The following is a 21,033-nucleotide window of genomic DNA, read 5'->3' as shown; positions in this document are numbered from 1 at the left end:
CCATTTTTCTATATCCTATTCTATCCTATTCTATATATTGTGCATTGTATATTCTATTCTATTTTCCATGTTTTTATATTCTATTCTATTCTATTCTATTCTGCATATTGTATATTGTATATTCTATTCTATTTTTCTATTTTTTATATTCTATTCTATACAATATACTATATTGTATGTTGGATATTTTACCCCATTCTACTTTATTCTATATTCTAGTCCATTTTTCTATTTTTTTTCTATTCTATTCTATTCTATTCTATTCTATTCTATTCTGTATATTCTATATTCTATCCCATTTTACTTTATTCTATATTATTTTCTATTTTTCTATATTCTATATCCTATTCTATTCTGTATATTGTGCATTGTATATTCTATTCTATTTTTCCATGTTTTTCTATTCTATTCTATTCTGTATATTGTGTATTGCATATTACATATTCTATATTCTATGATGTGAAATGAGGAGGGGGAGGAGGACGCTGACGATGTCAATGATGACAATGATGTGAAATGATGATGGTGACGGTGATGATGATGATGATGTGAATGGTCATGATGCCGATGGGCTGTAAACCGGAGTCCCCGCCCAGGATTTTAAAAAAAACACCTGAAAAACTGACCTATACAAGTTCTCTACACAGATGGCAAAAGACGTGAACTAGAGCCGTGATGGAAAACCTACGGCACACAGAGCCACACTGGCTGGCACGATACTCCTCAGCTGTGGCACGCATGTGTGCGCTGGCCAGCTTATTTTTTGCCCTCCAGAGGGCGGGGGGAGGCTGTTTTTGCCCTCCCCGAGCTTCAGGAAAGCCTCCGGAGCCTGGAGGGATCGCGCGCACTTGCGCAGGTGGACGAGGAGGATTGAATTGGTATGCGGCATGTGTGCGCACCCGATAGCACGCGCACACAAAATTTTGGCACATCATAAGAAAAAAGTTCACCATCGCTGAACTAATGAAAGAAGAATTGGAAGCTCTTTCAATTAATCTCAGTGAAGTTATATTTCTTAATCAACACGACCCCTCCAATCGCAAGACAGCCAGGTAGGTTTGGGGAGAAGGTACCAGGGCTCGCTTGTGGCCCTATCCGATGTTCCTTTCTCCTCCTCCCTCTGCCAAGAAGTTTTTCTTCTGTGCAGCGGGCATCGCGGTGAAGCTGACATTTTAAGTGCAGGGTTTCTGGTCCTCTATGACACAATTACTTCTGCTATCGAATTGTCTTCCGTTTCTCTCTTGCTGGCTTAAAATGTATGGCTGAATATACTTCCTGCTGCAGGCGATGGGGAAAAAAGACATATTTAGAACTGCTCTGTTTGTTCTCCAGGGTTATTGTGTTATTTCTTGACGCCGGATAAATCCTATCTGTGCTTAAAATGTCAGTAGAATTTGCGGAAAGTTTGGCTTTCCAGAACTTATCACTTGTTTCACTCTGGCATGTTTTATCTTCTACGGTATTCCATTCAATCCAGAGGTCACATTCGGTCCATCTGTGGCTCCTTAAAGATAAGAAGATTTAAAGCTCAATTCTAGACAAATTTCTTCCGAAGGAAAGAGTAGGAGAAGAGCAGGCAGAGTTAAACGAGTCATCAGCCTAGAATTGTTACATTCCCACAAATGTTCCAAGACCATTCTATTGATTCATATCTGGTGCCAATTTAGTATTGAACTTTCGTTGGCTAGACTCTTGTTTAATGGTCTGAGCAATTAATATTCTGAACTGCAACTTAACGTATAATCCTGGTACTTCGTACATGACAGAAGCCACATTCCACTTTTAATTTTTCTTCAGATTTGTGGGGGTTGTTAAAAAAAATTAACAACATGGATAATGAGAAAGCTGGACGTGAAAAATACCAAATTTTATTGGCTTTCATTACATTGTCCCCAAAGATAAGGTTGCAGCAATTTCCTTGCCTTCCTTTCACGTCAGCCAATAAAAATCCCAGATTAATCACGGCTGTTTAGACCATCTTTGGATATAGTCAGCTTCTTCTGTCTACTCTCCCCAATAGCAGTTTGTCATCTTGACCGCTACAATATATTAAGGCTGCGTGTATCTTTGCTTTTCAGGTTCTGCTGGAAAGCTACTACAGCAAATTTCTAAACCAAATCTATTTTGTGGGGTCCTTGGTGCCCTCTGAGCTTGGTGGTTTTCTTGTAGGGTCAGGGGTGGGATTCTACCGGTTTGGAGCGATTCGGGCAAACCTGATTTGCCCAGGACTATCAGCTGGGAGCGAACCAGTTCAGCTGGATCTGCCTGCCCACCCATGCGCTATACTCACCTATATTCCCTTTTCTGAAGTCCAGCCGATAGGTGCAGCAGAGTGTATTGTCGCGCCTCAGCTGTTTTCCTCTCCAGCAGTAATGCAGAAGGTGACTTCTCTGTAAACTGTGAAGCGCACGCTCAACGAACCGGTTGTTAATGTCAGGGTTGCAAATAACATCCAAAATTAAATCAGAGTCCAAGGCAAAGTATTGCTCAAAGTTCCAATTTATTAAGAGAACCATATTGGCACACCTGGGAAAACCCAAATCTGAAAGCTTCCCTGTTTCCCCCACCTAGTTGACAGTTCAAGCTCTTGCTCCCACACCCACAAGTCCATCACATGGTCCAATCTTCCACTGCCATGCTGGCAGTTCCACCCATCCAATTCCGGTCAGGTGCAGAGACAAAGGATGATGACCTTGGTTTTCTAGAAAGAATTTTGCTTTGGCTACATAGCATCTAACAACATACAATCCCCCTCCTATTTTCCCACAATAGTCGAATAATAGAGAGTGTGGCAAATCCAAAAGAAAAGATGGCTGCAGGCCTGACAATTAAACTAGTAGGATCTCACCCCAGTGAAGTGTGTTTCATTGCCATGAACAACACTATCATGATTAGTTTGGTAATGAAACATCTGCCAAAAAACAAACAAACAGCAAGCTCGGAGAACACAAAGGATCCTAGCATTGTCCTCCTCCTCCTCCTCTTCCTCCTCCTCTCCACAAAACCAATACCCTTTTGAAACTCACGATGTTACCTAGTGCTCCAACCCTGGAGATTTTTAAGAAGAGACTGGACAGCTACTTGTCTGGAATGCTCTAAGATCTCCTGTTCAAGCAGGGGTTTGGTCTAGAAGACCTCCAAGGTCCCTTCTGTTATTCTGTTATTATCCGTACATACAGATATGTGCACTTTTGCATGGTTTCCGACCTTCCTTCCAAGAGTTATGAGTATAATTACAAATTTGCCTCTTTCCCTAAAGTTACGTGAGGACTCTCTTTTTCCCCCCCTACAATCTATCCTAAAGCATAAATTATAAGTTTTTGGTTGTTTTTAGTTTTAAACAAAATGTCCATAGGGGATTTCTGGCCGGCAATTCATGTAGGCATTGTCTTTTCTGGGAATGAGTCCTGTCCCTTTCAGAAGCACCAATTAAAAATAAGATGTAGCCCTTAGCCAGGGAAAAATATATATAGGATATGTCTGAATTATCTACGGCCGTGATTTCCATCCCTTTCCTTCAGCGTTTCGTTTGGTTCGTTGGTCTGAGCGATCTGGATAGCAAAGATTCCACGCTCAACGTTGTCCTTTTTCTCTCTTCCCCAACTCGGTCTGAGCTACCAGCTGGAGGTCATCGGAAAGAAATTTGTCCTCATTAAGGGTGGTAGAGATGGAGGGGATTTTGTCAAGAGAGAGCCCTGATTTGGAGCCATCTGGATTGATGGCCAAAGATTTATCATTCGGATAACCGTTTGGAAAACGGACAGAAAATTATTTCCACCCTCCCACCCCCCCACCCATCACTGCAGCGAACTAATTATCCAACTGTCTGAATGGATGCTAAATAGCACACAATGATCCAGCATTTGAGAAGTTATAGGCTTATAAATTTCATTTGTTTGTATTTCTACGGGTGACGTTGGCAGTTTCGGAAATCCTTTTGACAGCTAAATTGAGGGGGTCTTGAACATTTGCTTTACAATTTATTTCCCAGACAATGAATTGTCACAAGACGTGATGCGGTATAAATGGCCAATCTCACGCATGCTGGGTGTTAAACACAACACCGCCGGCCGACTTTGCTGGATTAAACAAGGAGAGCCAAGCTGTCATGAAAATCACCAAGGTCCTTCCGGAAATGAACAATACAATATATATATATATATATATATATATATATATATATATATATATATATATATATTTCCCCCTTCCCTCTTTTCAATTCAGCAGCTCATGTTCAAGGATAAAAATCCAGGAGCTCGGCTAAACTTTGGGATTGCACCAACTGATTTTGAAATCTGAAGATATTTTATGGGTTTCTACAAATGCATCTGGATTCATTCATTATATACTTCTTGACCAGAGGTGGTATTCAGCAGGTTCTGACCAGTTCTGGAGAACCAGTAGTGGAAATTTTGAGTAGTTCAGAGAACCGGTAAATACCGCCTCTGATTGGCCCCACCCCCATCTATTCTCTGCCTCCTGAGTCCCAGCTGATCGGGAGGGAATGGGGGATTTTGCAGTATCCTTCCCCTGGAGTGGGGAGGGAATGGGGATTTTGCCACCTTGTGTCCAGAAGCAGTTCCATAGATGGAAGGCATAGACATTTTGGTGAGGTGCCAACATTTAGTACTGTAAGGAGCCCCAAGCCGCTCCTGAGTGAAGGAGTGGAACATCTGCCAGTTTGAACTGAGGTAACGAAAAGTGAGGCAACTGGCAGTTGGGACAGAGTTCTTTTCAGGTGGGGAGGGAGAGTAGAATGTCTTAACTCCTTAGCATCAGAGTGTGTTAATATAAGGCAACTGGCAGTTGGAACAGAGTTCTTTTCAGGTGGGGAGGGTGAGTAGAATTCCTTAGCATCAGAGCAGTGTTAATTATTGTATAAGAAATACTAATGATCTGATGGTCATTTTGAAAAATCCTTTGTTAGCGAGCACCTAGAAGCCAAGCAGAACATATGTGTCAAGTAGGCTTTACGGTTCTGGAGATTTCGTGACAAGTGAGTGGTACTTGACTTTTATATATATATAGATAAAGAATGTAGGGGGAAAGTAACAAAAGGTTGCTATCTTTAGGTTTCAAAAATAATTTTAAAAAGGAAAATATACATGACTTTCTTCCCTCCCTTCTATTTGCATTCCCAACCTCTAGCCACCGTTTAAATATTTAAACTTTGCATTAAACATTAGTCATTGTTGTTCGTTTCTATTTAAGTCCTAAAAGAATCATATACCAAGGGTCTAAATTTGCTTTGCCCTTTTATGTGATACATATAAGGGAGGGGTTCCTGCTTGAACTTAGTTAGGCCCAATATATCCTGATCATATATACCAATGATGGGTAACCTTTTCGTTGCCACGTTCCAAAAGTGTGTGCACGCGTGCCCACACCCATAACGCAATGCACGTGTGTGAAACCCACCCTGCACACCTTGTCCCCCGGTGCATGCATGTGCGTCCCCCTCCATGCTCCCCCTGCCCCATATGCAAGCACACACATGCCATGTTTTAGGCCTAGGAGCTTCCTTGTAGCCTCCTGGTATCCTGGGACCAAAAACGAGGTATGGGGGGGTGCAGCGCACCCCTTCATGCTCTGCTCACACATGTGTGTGTGAGACCCCTGGCACCCCACATGCATGCATGCAAGTCTGCCTCACGAATCTTGCGCATGCACAGCAGAGACCCCAAAATCAGCTGACCGGCGGGAGGCATGCGCAAATGTGCAATGGAGTTGGCTTTGAGCGATGGCTCATGTGCCCGCAGAGAGGGATTTATGTGCTACCTGTGGCACACATGCCATAGGTTCGCCCTCACAGATAGATACCCTCCCTGATTTTTCGACATGCCATGGATATTTTTTCCCCCAGTCCGTTACAACAACACAGTTTTCTCTTCTTTCTTTCTGTTCTACAATGCCCCAGATATGTTCTCCCAGGGTTTTGTTCACTTTTAAATCGTAGCCCAGGCTCCTTGTTAGTTTTCTGAAACAGAGAACACCCAAGTGCTGTATCTCTTTTGGCAATGACCTTCTCTGCAGCTATGTACTCTGATTTATTTTCGACGGGGAGAAAGCATTTTAATCCCATGTCTTAGCGAATGTAATTATAATAAAGATATTACAAACTCTGGCAAATGAACATAATCGCTATATCTGTAGATACTTTGCACAGGGATGACATTTTACCTTCCCTTCGTGGCTCAGGAGCTATGGGGAAAGCAGGGGAGGACCTGACATTTGGAAATAATTGCTCCTTTAGCTTACAATGTTAGCAATTATTACAAAATGTCAATTAAGAATCGTTGCCCACAAAGCTCAGGGTTTTGAGAGCGAAGGGATTGCTGTCCAAAAATAAATTCCACATTTGGGGATGCAAAGTTTGATCACGCTTCAGGAAAGTGTAGGGGAAGGAGTGGCAGAAGTTGGAGGTGGAGTCAAAAGTGTGATCAGCTTAGAATCTCTACATAGCCACAAAGTCTACTGTCCCACCCTTGAATTCCATTGATCCTTATATAGCTCCAAGCAAGTGCTAACCATGAATTGAGAATGTTAATGTCAGGCTCGAAAGATCAGGTCGACACGTGAAGGAAGGTCCAATTAAACTGATTTATTGCTACTCATGCCTAGGAATGGGGATCTTCTCTAACTGTTAACACCTGCTAGGAGTTAGATATGGATCCACGGAATTCAAAGGTAGCTGGACTTAGTTTGTTTGTGTTGTGGTCCTCCAGTAGCCAGTGGAGCTGGCAGCAGATTCAGACAGTGAGGAGGTTGGGAGGAACAAGGGCCAATCCTGGAGTCTGGGGAAGGCTCTGATGAGGGCTCTGCATTGGAGGCAGGGAGGGGGGCAGGGCCCTATGTCAGTTATCAGCTGCCTTCAGAATCAGACATCAGTGAGGCAGATGAACAGCTGGAGCCTGTTCCCAGTGTGCACATGTGCAGAGTTGCCAGATGAAGGGAACAGCTAAGGAACAGGAGTCAACTTGGGAGTAAGGCCACAGGGGGATGGAGAATGGCCCCTCCCAAAGGGAATAAAAGAGGAGCAAAAGGGGAGTGGAGTTTGCAGGAGGCAATTAGTTCATTCCTGCATCCTTGCCAAGTATTGCGGCATCTGAAAGAAATCGGCATGGCCACTCTCAAAGCCTGATAAAGATCGGTAATTGTGAACTATCTTGAAAGACTGTGGGAGAGGAAAGACTTGCTGGAGAGGAATTTACTATACATTAAATAGAAGGGGTTTACTCGGCTTTGTGCTGCTGGGGAAGCCTCGGTCATCACATGGTGACTATGTAGGAATTCTTGGCTGGTTCCTCCTTTAACTCCAACTTCAGGTTCTTCCACTCCTTCCCCTACACCAGTGGAAGATTTTGACTCGTATGCTTCTTCTACTGGATTTCGGTAGTCTTGGGAATGTTTAAGATCCATGTTAGAGACATGGTCCTTTTCCTAGGAACAGATTTCATAATCCGCCACAACAGCAACGGCCCCACTTTTGTAAAAAAATAATAATAATATCACAGCTAATATTTTGAAGAAGTGTGAGCGCGTATTGCGAGTCCAATTTTCAGCAAACTGTCACCTCATTTCTACAGTTTCCTCTCTTCTGCCTTTGTTTTCATCTTTTCTCCTTCCTGAAGTAAAGCAATTTTGCCAAGTTCACCACCTATTACCTGATACCTGATAGGTGTGGGAATAATATTTTCCCTGGTGTGATCAAGCCATCTAGTCAACTTGGCTTCCCCTTCTTTTTTAGAGACATTAATAAAGGCAAAACATTGTACTTCCAGCACCTTCAAAAGGAGACTCAGAAAATAAACTCTGCCATGGCACATGGGCTGGGCCATGCTGTTCTAATGTGACAGCAATGTGACTTCAAAATAACTGTAATTCAGCTCAGATGCGAGATAATGATGCCACAAAATAACCAAACACACCCCATGCTTTCATTGCACTTTATTTCTTCTGCTTTCATTTAAGGGGATTTATACAAATAAGCTCGGGGTGTGTTTGGCATTTATCTCACTGAGCTGTATTGTACCGTTTTGTCTGGTTGTTTTCTTTTTGTTAAAAAGAAATAATAATAACAATACGCGGTTGAATTCTCAGATTTTTCATCCGTTGAAACAAGTGATTTCAAGCTGGCTTGCAAAGGATGTGGATGTCCTTGTCCTTGACAGCTGCAAGATCCAGTCCTTCATTATCCCTTGACTGATTTATTCATGCATTTATTTTTTTTTATTTCTTTATCGTGGGCCGTTCAACCACAGACGCCTCCAGATGCCTCCCTTGCAGGAAGGAGATCAAGAATTGTAAATGAATAAATAAGAGTATGAAAGTTGAACTCTGAAAAGAGAACTTGGAGTTAAGACGGGCATAATCCCAAGGGTGCTTTTTCAAAGAGACAACTGGATTTTTTTTGTTTTTGTTTTCCTTGAAGACTTCTCATCCAAGAAGCTTCTTCAGTTCTGAGTGAATGGTGGAGAATGGAAGGGTTTATATTCTGGAAATCCGTTCACACTCCGCACCATTCAAAGGGAGTTCATCCCAAAGTGCATAACTAAGTGTTGTGGCCCAGCAGGAGCTGTTGGAGCTGCAAACAGACTCTGATAGCCAGGGGCCCTATGAGTCGGCTCTAGAAGATGTGGAGAACCCTGGACAGGGTTCAGACTCCGAGCAGGGACCAGAGAGGCTGGTTGGTCACCAAGAGGCACCTGAGGCATGGAGCAGCGGTGAAAGCCAAAGGGAGTATGCCCATGACGTCAGGCCCTGGAGCAGTGGTGAAGACGTCAGGCCTTTGAGCAGTGGTGAGGTTCAGAGGGAATTGGTCCCGGACGCCTGGCAGAGGCGGGTGGATAAACGCCGGCAGCAATTAAGGAGACAAAGGAGATAATTGGACCCAGGTGGTTGTGATTAGGCCCCTCCCAAGAGAGTATATAAGGAGAGACTTTGGGAGGAGGCTGTTTGCAGGATTCAACTATTATACTAAAGCTGGAGAAGCTCTGGTGTGTATTTCTTATCTGTGGAAGTCTGGGTTGCTGCCAAAGTCTTCTCAGTCTGTTAATTTACTGTGAATAAATTGTCTAGCAGTAATCTTGTGTTGGCGTGATTCACCGTACGAAGCGGGGGGGGGCGGTGTCAGAACAGCTAAGTATTCATGGAAATTCTCAGCCATCCAGGTCATGGTTGTCCCAAAGGTGTTTTTTTTTCCCCAAGAGGCAACTGGACTTTCTTTGTTTTTCTTTGAAGACATTTCACTTCTCATCCCAGAAGCTTCTTTGGCTTCTAAATGAATGGTGAGGAACGGAAGGTTTTATATTCTGGAAATCCGTTCACACTCTCGCACCATTCAAAGAGAGTTCATCCGAAAGGGGGTCAGAATATTCATGAACTGGAATGGAGACAGGGTAGCAAGGTCAGCCAATGAGTAGGCATAGCAACTGGGTCAGCCAATGGGGACTGTTTAGAAACTGAAACAGTGTTTGCTAGAGGCAGCAGGGAAGCCTGGGTGTGTCTTAGCAAACAAGTCTGGTCCAGTCTCTAAACTGAAACTGTTCTTTGCTGATCTCTCCTCTCTACCCCGTTGGAAGAATCTGCTGTTGGTATTGTACATTTATTGCTGTGTTCTTATGTATATGAAGAAGTTAATGAATCCCGCTGAATCAGTAACAGGGACGTGCAGTCACTAGAGGCAAGGGAGGCGGGGCCTCACCAGTCTCCTCAGAGAAAGGAAAGGATTTTAAATAATTTTCTTAAAATAATTAAAGCCAGGGTAGTTGCTACCAGATTTCAAGTCACAGTGGCTTAGTGTCTGTTCTCAGTATTAACTAGGAGGAGGCCAGAGAACTAGGGGCCTCTTTTGCATAAGGAATTTTTTGCCTTTTAAGGGTTAACAAGCAAAGAATTCCTTATGCAAATGAGGCACGTATTCTCTCGCCTCCTGTAGAGGGCATTTTTAGAGGCTTTTTAGAGTTCTCTGGGAGCAACTAGCTCAGTCTGACTCAGAGCTCTGGCTTTTCAAGAGGGGAGGGCAGGGCAGGGCAGGGAGAAGCAGAGTTGAAATCTTCTCTGAAACAGCTGGAAAAGGTGCGTGTGTGGGGAGGGGGGAGGAATTCAAAAAGTTTGATCGGAAGGCAACAGGGAAAGGGGGGGTATGGCAGAGGAGCTGCTTTCAAGCCTTTGGAAAATATATCCAATCCAACTTCTGTGTTTGTGTTTGAGAGTGAGTGAATGAGAGAAGGATCGAAGTTCTCTGTGTGCGTGTGTCTGTTTGAGAGAGGGGGAGGGAGGGAGAGAAGGAGGAAGGAGGGGGAGGGAGAAGAAAAAGAACGGGAAAACTTATTTTGCAAGGGGGAAAAATGCTGTCGCTTTAAATCGGAACTGAGCATGCCTGGCTGTGGAATTCTGGGAGTTGAAGTCCACAAGTCTAAAAACAGCCTCACCAGGGCTAAAGCTGAGCGCACGTCACTGATCAGTAATCTGTGTGTGCTTTCTGGATTTGATTTTTCTGCAACAATCTCTGACAAAGTGCATAGCTAAATATTTATGGAGGTGGTGTTGTTTTTTTTCAAGAGACAACTGGACTTCCTCTGGACTTCCTTGAAGATGTTCCTTCAGACAGACGTAAGTTAAGAGAAACCCGGGACGACGGAAAGTTCTTCATATTGAAAGCATTGCAAAGTAAGTGCTGAGGAAACTCTCCGACTTTGAAATCCTTTTTAATTAAATATCTCCTGCAAAATGAAGTTCTTAAACATGAGAATGCATCTATTTTGGGCAGGCTAATTACATCCTCCACAGAAGTGTTTGCAGGTAAGGAAATGTGTGTATATTTATTCCGATCCGCCCCAAGAGAGGAGGACTTATTATGCATTCTTGACTCTGAAAATAAATTCTAGAGAAATCAATCATCTTGTCCAGAAGCCTTGGGGTGTGGTTTTGCATGTTTATGTTGCTCATTAATATGAGAAATATTTTCAGTTGAAGCACTGGAGAGGCCAACATTTTTGCAAACGTCTCTCCTTGACTAATTTTTCCTTCCCTTGGTTTCTCGTTCTATTTTGGAAAACAAATATGGAAAACGGGCTGGCTTAACAAAAATTAAGATGGCATTCTTACTCCCACCTGATTCCTTTTTATTATAGAAAGCTTCCAAGTGCAGTTTCATTGTCAGAATATTTGACAATTACAGTTAGCACTGAGAAGCATTTCTCTCTGAAACTGGGCACCCTTCTAGATTACTCTGACTTGGCCGATCCAGAATTTTGAATCAGAATCAGAATGATTCCTACTTCGATTTACAAAGTCTACATCTATTCAATCTATTTCTCTTTATTCTGGAATTCCCTAGGCATCAATATAGGGACGCGGTGGCTCAGTGGCAAAGATGCTGAACGTTTTGATCAGAAAGGTCAGCAGTTCGGCAGTTCGAATCCCTAGCGCCACGTAACCGAGTGAGCTCCTGTTACTTGTCCCAGCTTCTGCCAACCAAGCAGTTCAAAAGCACATTAATAAATGCAAGTAGAAAAATAGGAACCACCTTTGGTGGGAAGGTAACAGCGTTCCGTGCACCTTCAGCGTTTAGTCATGCTGGCCACATGACCACGGAGACGTCTTCGGACAGCGTCTTCGGACAGCGCTGGCTCTGAGCACCGCCCCCTAGAGTCAGGAACGACTAGCACATGTGTGAATCTTTACCTTTTAGCTTTAGCCATCAATTCTTTTGGCTACAACAACCTGTAAGGTAGGTAGGTCGCTATTACTTCAAAGAATATAGCAAAAAAAAATTTCAATTGGGTAAGAGTTTATAGTTCTCAGTTGTTCTTTTCTATAGAAGAGACCAGAGAATGAAAAATGTTAACCCCTTTTCTTAAATTCACCCAGAAAAAGATGGGGGTTTTCCCCTTGATTTTTGCCAAACATTTCACCCTACGTCTGGGTGGGTCTGGGTCATTTTGAGAAGACTCAAAATGGCAACCAGGTTATCAACGTTTTTAAAAATGTGTAACTCAAGATTTGATATTACTCTGCAAGTGATATTTGCAAGTTAAGGATGGGGCGCATGTTTTGAAAGCAGACTCAAAATATGAAGATAGTTATGCAGCCTAAAACTAGATATAAGCACTTTTCTTCAAAAGTGTTGTTTGATCAATCAATTCATCAGTCTTTTTACGTGAAGCGAAAGGCTTAAAGGTTCTGGAGATCTTTGCCAACCCAGAGTTGACATAAAAAATGATTGATAACCGCTCTGCCTTCTGCTAGTTTATTCTGAGCTTTTAGAGAACCAAACTTTTATTAACTAAGTGGTTCCCATTTCAGTCGTTGCCTAAAAGTTGTCCATCTTGTTTACAGTTGGGCACCCGTTCAATTATTCTGACAAAAATACCTGCCAAAGAGCAGAGAGCTCCAAGACGTAAAAAAATTTCACTTTGGCAAATATATTTACATCTCTTCTGAAATGGTTCCCGTTTTGTTTCGCTTCGTTTTTACGGCTTACGTGAGCACAGAATATTAAATCGCCACTACCCACCTAAACCTTGTGCTTATAATTATTTCTAAGCATTAAAGGAAACCAATTACGTACAAAAATGTTCAATACATAAATAAAGGTTCATTGCACCAGATGGTTTAGATTGATATCCTTCTCGTTTCGTGAGCATGAGGCGCGAAAGCGATTCGATGCACAGGATTATTTAGAAGGGTTGAGAATCTGTTCTACCTAGAGGCGGCTGATTTCAACGTGTTCTCCTTTCCTGTTGGAATCTGAAAGGCAAAATCGAGGAAATGTTTACAAATGTAAATATTTGACAATGAAGGAGACTACCCTGACTTGCATTGCAACCACTTAAGTGGGTTTGTCCTTTGTAGACAGTAAAAGAAACCAGAACGTGACTGACAAAGAGAGAATATTGAGAAAGATATGGAAAGTGTCAGAATATTCATGAACCGGCAGAGACATGGTAACAAGGTCAGCCAATGGGGCTTGTTTGTAAAACAGAAACTTGAGCAAAAGGTCTGGGTGTGGCTTAGCTGTGTGCTCAGCTCTGAAACGAAAAAAATCTATTAGTCTGCTCTGAACTCTAAACAATCTCTCCTCTCCACCCCGTTGGAAGAATCTGCTGTTGGTATTGTACATTCATTCATGTGTATATCAAGAAGTTAATGAATCCTGCTGAATCAGTTATCTGGGTGTGCTTTCTGGATGTGATTACTGCTGCAAACAGAAAAGGAAGATTTCTCTATCTATCTATCTACTTTCTCTTTCCACCTTTTTCTGCTTTTGTTTACCGTAATTGTTCCGATTCCGATGGATTGGAACTTTTTTTTTTGCTAGTAAGAGAAACTAGAAGAAGGTCAGACCTCGTGAGAGAAAATCCAGGGATATAGCTCTATTTTCGGGAGTTGAGAGGAAGAATTGGATTTATTTTCTTTTCATTCTGTACATACTGTAATAATTATGACAGACTTGGAGAAAGAAATGTGCAGATGTGCATCTTTTAGAAAGTGAAAATTTCCAATATTCTTTAATAAAGAAATGTATAATCACGAGATAAATGGCTTGGCATCCATGTTTAGCCACATCACCACTTCCACTGTGTATTCAAGGAGTCATTTTACTGCTTTCCAATGAAACTTAGGTCAAAATAAGTATGCAGTGGATTATCACCTAACCTAGAAGGTTAGAATAAAAAATATATATTGGCAAATGGATAAATTCCTAGAAAACATGGTAAGAGAGATGGTACGAGATGGATGGATGGATGGATGGAAGAGAGGATGGGAGGACGGAAGAGGAAGGGAGGAAGGAGAGGAAGGGAAGGAAGGAGAGGGAGGGAAGGAAGGAAAGAGAGGGAGGGGGAACGACAGAAGGAAGGAAGAAGAGAGACGGGGAGGAAGGAAGGAAAGAGGGAGTGGAGGAAGGAAGAAAGGAGAGAGAGGGAAGGAAGGAAAGAGGGGGGAGGGATGGAAGGAAGGAAGGAGAAGGAAGGAAGGAAAGAGAAGGAGGAGAGGAAGGAAGGAAAGAGAGGGAGTGGAGGAAGGAAGGAAGGAAGGAGAGGGAGGGAAGGAAGGAAAGAGAGGGACAGGAGGAAGGAAGGAGAGGGAGGGAAGGAAGGAAAGAGGGGGGAGGGAGGGAAGAAAGGAAGGAGAGGGAGGGAAGGAAGGAAAGAGAGGGGGGAGGGATGGAAGGAAGGAAGAAGAGGGACAGGGAGGAAGGAAGGAAGGAAGGAGAGGGAGGAGAGGAAGGAGAGGGAGAAGAGGGAGGGAAGGAATGTAACGTTCCCGTGGGCCGGCCCTGGTTGCAAGACTTTGCCCAGTCGGGGATGAGTGAAAGGCTGGCGACACAGGTAATCACGTCGGGGTCACCAAATGTAACATTCCCGTGGGTCATCCATGAGGCCAATGTTGAGAAAAGACAGGACACAACCTTTCTCGGGATGGAGCGACGACGACCCAGATTGGGGGCCTGAGAGCCCCTTTTATTGAGATAGGACAAAGGCAGGAGGAGCAATAGCATGTGCTTAAAAACAGCCTGTAAAAGTACAATTTCTAATCTACTGTTCAGGAAAGTTCTGTCTATATATGGTCAAATCCTGGGCGTCATTAATAGGGCACATCTCAGAATGTTATGTTATGCACTATCAGGATGTTATGGAGTTTTAGGAGTTTGTTTTCTCCTGTGTGGTTCAGCGTGGCTCTGCAACTATATTACAACAAAGGAAGAAGAGGGATGGGGAGAAAGGAAGGAAGGAAGGAGAGGGAAGGAAGGAAAGAGAGGGAGGGGAGGAAGGAAGGAAAGAGAGGGAGTGGAGGAAGGAAGGAAGGAGAGGGAGGGAAGGAAGGAAGGAAGGAAGGAGAGGGAGGGAAGGAAGGAAGGAAAGAGAGGGGGGATGGAAGGAAGGAAGGAGAGGGAAGGAAGGAAAGAGGGAGGGGAGGAAGGAAGGAAGGAAAGAGAGGGAGTAGAGGAAGGAAGGAAGGAGAGGGCGGGAAGGAAGGAAAGAGAAGGACGGGAGGAAGGAAGGAAGGAGAGGGAGGGAAGGAAGGAAGGAAAGAGGGGGGATGGGAGGAAGGAAGGAAGAAGAGGGACAGGGAGGAAGGAAGGGAGGAGAGGGAGGGAAGGAAGGAGAGAAGAGGGAAGGAAGAAGAGGGATGGGGAGAAAGGGAGGAAGGAGAGGAGGAAGGAAGAAAGGAGAGGGAGGAGAGGAATGAAATGGAGGAGAGGGAGGGAAGGAATTCTGAGCCCTCTGCCTCAGTTATTTCTGCTCAGCTGCCTTAAGAAGGCTGAGGGGGAAATGCCCTGGGAGAATTCAGGCGAGGGAAACTGGAATGGTCCCTTAGCCAAAAGCGTCATTCTTTGAAGTTGGCCTCCCACTGAATGTCTTCCTCGAAAGCAGGGCTGCCTTCTTCCCAGCTCTGCCAAGTGAGATTTTTTTTGATACACTTCAGCTTTTGTTCTGCAAATCTCCTTAGGGGAAGATTCTATTCCTGTAAGCGTTTGAAAAAGAAAAGGAAAGGGGAAAAAAAAGAACAATAGACGGCCTGAGCTGAATGCCACAGAAAGATCTTTGGGGAATTTCAGGAAATTACGAGGCAGCCTGCAATCCCAAAGGACCTTCCTTGCAGCAATCGGCCATATTTTTCTCGTTTGCCTCCTTGTGGTTGCCAATTCCTTCATCTTCTGTTTTGATTCTCCTCCAGGTTTCTTGGCTGAATATTTTCCTCCCCTTCCATCACCTCGCTTATCCTTCTGTCGTGGTGGCCTCTCTCCCAGGAGCCCTACCCCATTTCTAGGACACCTTTGGAAATGTTCTCAGGGCAATTTCTTAAAATATATTTTATATATGTGCCTCTGTGTTACATTTTTGCTGATAAATAAATGGAGACTAGTATAGATCTTTTTCAAGTTATTTAGCTCTCATCAGCTAGCCATACCCTTGCTGGGATTCGAACTTGGGCTGCTTACATATTAGTCAGCCGTATTAACCTCTAAGCCACAAGTTCTCCTGCCTTTATCAGCTGAGCCAAGGGAGTGATTAAGTGTTTTTTTTTTCTTCTGTAAGCACCTGGTCTGCCCAAATATGGGAGGGAGCATACTGCTTCCCTTTCGCCTTTCAGCCCCTCTCCCGGAGCCTTCCAGGCAGTCACTTACATAGCTTGAAATAGATCTATACTAGTTTCACTTCATTTCTTTATCAGCAAAAATGTAACACAAAATGGTTTGTCGTGTAAGCGACTGCCTTGCAGGCTCCTGGTGTGCGGCTGAAAGGTGAAAAGTGGAACAGTGTTTTCTGCATTACTGTGGGTGGCCACAACCACAATCTGAATGGAGATTCAGCTGTCGATAGGAAAATAAGGATTCCAAAAGATGAGCACTAAAGAACCTATCAATTATTGACGTGTTGGAGGGGTCTTCTATAGGAGTGCCCCAGGTGGCCTCAGGAAACCCATCAAGCTTGATACTCAAGATCAAAAGGAAGACGAGAACAAACTTGAGATTTGAGAAGGTACCTGGACTACTTTTGAGCACTCCGTGGGGCCACCACTTCTTGAAGAACATACTCAACAGTTGGGTTGAGCTTTGGAATAGAAGAGATGTAGGGTAGGATAGGATAGAATTCTTTATTGGCCAAGTGTGATTGGACACCCAAGGAATATGTCTTTGGTACATAAGCTCTCAGTGTACAATAAAAAGACAAGATAAATTCGTCAAGAATCATCAGGTACAACACTTAATGATAGTCACAGGGTACAAATAAGCAATCAGGAAACAATCAAGGACCAACAACCTAGAAATAATCGGCAGCTTTAGCTAGTGATCCAAAGTCATCCCCAACCATAAAATAAGGTGAAACATTTGCTAAGCGGTGTGGAAGGAACAACCAGCCCCAGCTGTTTCATTCTCTGGAGGACCATCCTTCTTTCCTAACCTTTCCTCATCCGTGGAGTCGTCGTCTAGGAGAGTCCGGCCTAAACATGACAAATCACCACTCCAAACAGCTTCTCCCCAGTTGTGCCTTAGATCCGAGCTGCATCCGCCAATGTCTCGGAAGGGGAAAGGGAATGGCAGCCTAGCGGGAGGAGGAAAAACATCTGTTCCATGCATCTTTTTTCCGCGATTAGCTGACAACCGAATGAAAGGAGCATCTGCGGCTGGGAAAGCAGATGCCTCCACAATGCGCAAGTGGCACAGGGGACAGGCAGGAGGAGCAAGCTTGCGCATAGAAGCATGTGGGGATAGAGCTGGAGTGAATGATATCGTTTGTCAGGAGCAGGTCCCCAGTTGCAAATATCTTGCTGAGTAGCATAACCTGCATCTATTAAACAAACCACCATCTGCTCAGCCAAGAAGAGGTTGGGGGGGGGGGAGGAGGAGGAAGGGGGGGAGGAAATCGAACACGTAAAGGCAGGCATTTTGAATACCCAGTGACAACGCTCAGAATAAAACCACCTGGCAGATAGACGTATAAGGATTGTGTTGTTGCAAGCTGCAAAGAATGACGGGGTTGTGTAGAAGCCATGAAGAGATCAGGGAGAATGAAATGTAATGAAAAGAGCGACCAGGGGAGACATGATAGCAGTCTTCCAATATCTCAAAGAAGAGGGAGTCAAGCTATTCTCCAAAGCCCCTGAAGGCAGGACAAGAAGCAATGGATGGAAACTAATCACGGAGAGAAACAACCTAGAAGTAAGGATAAATTTCCTAATAATGAGTACAATTAACCGGCGGAACAACTTGCCTCCAGAAGTTTTAAATGCTCCAACTGTGGAAGTTTTTAAGGAGATGTCGGCTAACCATTTGTCTGAAATTGTCAAGGGTTTCCTGCCTGAGCAGGGGGTTGGACTAGAAGACCTCTGAAGCCCCCTTTTCTTATTAAGAGCCGAGGTGGCGCAGTGGTTAGAGTGCAGTACTGCAGGCCACTTCAGCTGACTGCTAGCTGCAGTTCGGCGGTTCAAATCTCACCAGCTCAAGGTTGACTCAGCCTTCCATCCTTCAGAGGTGGGTGAAATGAGGACCCAGACTGTGGGGGCGATATGCTGACTCTGTAAACCGCTCAGAGAGGGCTGAAAGCCCTATGAAGCGGTATATAAGTCTAACTACTATTGCTATTGCTATTGTAATTATTTTGTTATTCCGAAAGGTATTAAGGGAAAGAATTTCACTGAAAAGTTCTGACAATAGAACTTGTTTGCAAAAAGGACAAGGGTGTCATCCAGATCTTTCCCCACCAGTAACAAAAAATGAAGCAACGTGCACACAGCAACTATCAATGCGGATCAAATCTGAAAAAAAATAATAATAATTTCAGGGACCTTGTCTGTTTCTGACTACATAATCCAGCTTTTCTCGGTGCAAAGTTTGAAATGCACATTTTCCAGTGTCTTGACACGCTGAGAACGGAAAGCATTTCTTCGGGCTTCTATTAGCAGTTGAATAAACTTTGGGGGTTGGAGCTGTGACCTCAAGGCATGCTTCTTGAAACAAAGCTGAATCCGGTGGATGTATCGGCATGCATAGGATTTTGCTCGATGCCTTTTGAGTGGCATGGTGGTCTAGTGATAAGACGCCTGCCTCCCGTTCGGAAGGTTGAGAGTTCAATCCTAGGTAGCGGCAGATGGTTCTCTCTCTTAGGACCAGAGGTGGTATTCAACCGGTCCTCTCCAGTTCGGGAGAACCAGTAGCTGCGGCTGCAGGAGGCTCTGCCCACCCACCCCCATGTAATGTGCAACCTGTGTTTGGCAGTGCATATGCATGCACATGTGTGAGCAAAGTGTGATTGCACACGTGCATGCTAACATTTGCGAACCGATAGGGAAGGTAAGTAAATCCCGCCACTGCTTAGGACATAAAGAAAAAAAATCTGCTGTGAACTCCGCATAGGCATCAGGAAGGGCATCTGGCCAGTAAACTCTCAGCTCCATCCTGTCGTCCCAACTCTATCCCGAATTAAGGGATTACAGGGTGATAAAAAGTTTTGTTTATCATTATAAAAGATGCTTTTTTTCTTTTTGCATCAAAAGACATTCTGCATAGGATCTCATTTTTAGCCGCTCCCCCCCCCCCGGCTAGGCTTTTTCCAAATTTTGAAACCGACCAAGGAAGAAACACCGACAACAGAAATGTTTTCAGTAGCGCTTCTATATCGTTTCCTGGAGGTCAAAAGTAGCACATTAAATGCCACTATCCAACGGTACAGATCAACCAAAGCCCATTTTTTAATTCCAGCAAAGCTCCCCTGAATCACAGTTCTTTCTACAACTCATTAGCCCCAAAGATGGTAGTTTCATTTTTCATATTATTAGTATGCTGGACACCGTCCAATTAGTAACGGAAAATTAACTGTCCTTGCAATTGCACAAGGCAAGGACAGTGCAGTTTGCCTCATCGGAGCATTTTCATCTTCTAAACTTTTAGCCGGGATCAAAAACATGAACATCCAACATCCAAGGTATCATTCAGTGTCACCTCCCTAAATCCAGATCCTCTGTTAAATAAGTAGAACCTGTCTTAACTAGGTTCAAAAATCAACCATTAACTGCAGTCAAGCATCTCGTTTTCGGGCAAATATTTAAAGCCACACAAGGAGAGTTTTTGCAAACTTTCCTTATTATTTCAAGGATTTTTAGGCCTGGGACATTTTAAAATCCTCTCGATGGTTCGATATCACCTGCAAAATGTTTTATTATGTACGTATTTTTCTTTAAATGGCTCTGATTTTTAATTGTTCTGGAATAGGTTTTGCTTTCAAATCGTGTTCCGAACCAACCGGGAGAATGATGAATGGCTGCAAAATTGGCCTCCCAATTTCTTGATCCAATGACTTCAGTTTCCATGAATTACTCTTCAAATTCTATACAAAATGATCCTCCCCATTCAACCTTGGTGTGCCTTCTGTGCTTACAAGCAAATTGTGTTTATTCTTCCAACACAACTACCAGTTCTCTCGTCATTGGAAAGGTAGGGCTTTCGCTGCTAATTGAATACTTCCTCATTTTTACTACTCCTTTATTGAGGTTGGATGAAGTTTAATGACACCGGAAGCAGCTGGTTCTGTGAAATTGTATCAGATACCATCATGAATAAAATAAAACACCCAGCAAAGGGTAATAAAGGCTTGGTGTTCTGAGTCACAAAACTACACATCTCGACTCATGTTAAGTAATGTAAAGAGGAGAAGAAGTGGAAAAACTATGCAATGGTCCACTTCTCTCCATTTTTCTTCTCCATGATAGTCATTTCAACCCCGTAGCAGATGTGATAATGTGCATTGGACATATGCCTCCCTACCCACAGAGCAAAAATAAAGGAAAAGCAATGTTTGAAAACCGCTTCATTTATTTATCTGCTCATTTATTTACGAAGAACTGCCTGTCTCCCAAATGGGCAGAGTACAATAAAATGAACCATTAAAAAATCCTTAATAACATTAAACAATTAAATATAAATATACACCAGATTGTCGGAGAATGTGAGAATGTTATATATAGTACTTTCAGGGGTCCCTGATATTCAGAGATTCCCAGGCCTGTTCAAAACAATCACATTTTGAGTGATTTTGGAGTAGATGAAGGTGGGGGAGGAGGAGAATAAGGTGGGGGAGGGGGGAGAAGGAGGAGAAGACGAAGAGGAGGAGGAGGAGAGGAGGAGGAGAAGAAGAGGCGGAGGGAAAGAGGAGGAGGAGGAGGAGAAGAGGAGGAGGAGGAGGAGAAGAAGAAGAAGAGGAGGCAGAGGGAAAGAGGAGGAGGAGGAGGAGAAGAGGAGGAGGAGGAGGAGAAGAAGAGGAGGCAGAGGGAAAGCGGAGGGGGAGGAGAAGAGGAGGAGGAGGAGGAGAAGAAGAAGAGGAGGCGGAGGGAAAGAGGAGGAGGAGAGGAGGAGGAGGAGGAGGGACAGATTTAAGGAAATTCGTTTGTGCTTTGTGTATTATTGATTCTTCATTGCTTCTTGCTGATGTAGCCATAGCTGCTGACCTTCAATTACAACAAACAGCATTATGTTTTTATTGTTATTTATGGAGCAGAGACAGCAGCGTTCACCTCATCATG

The sequence above is a fragment of the Thamnophis elegans genome, unplaced genomic scaffold (assembly GCF_009769535.1).
Source record: "Thamnophis elegans isolate rThaEle1 unplaced genomic scaffold, rThaEle1.pri scaffold_91_arrow_ctg1, whole genome shotgun sequence".
In the NCBI taxonomy this organism is placed as follows: Eukaryota; Metazoa; Chordata; class Lepidosauria; order Squamata; family Colubridae; genus Thamnophis; species Thamnophis elegans.
Note: the sequence above shows the minus strand (reverse complement) of the source record.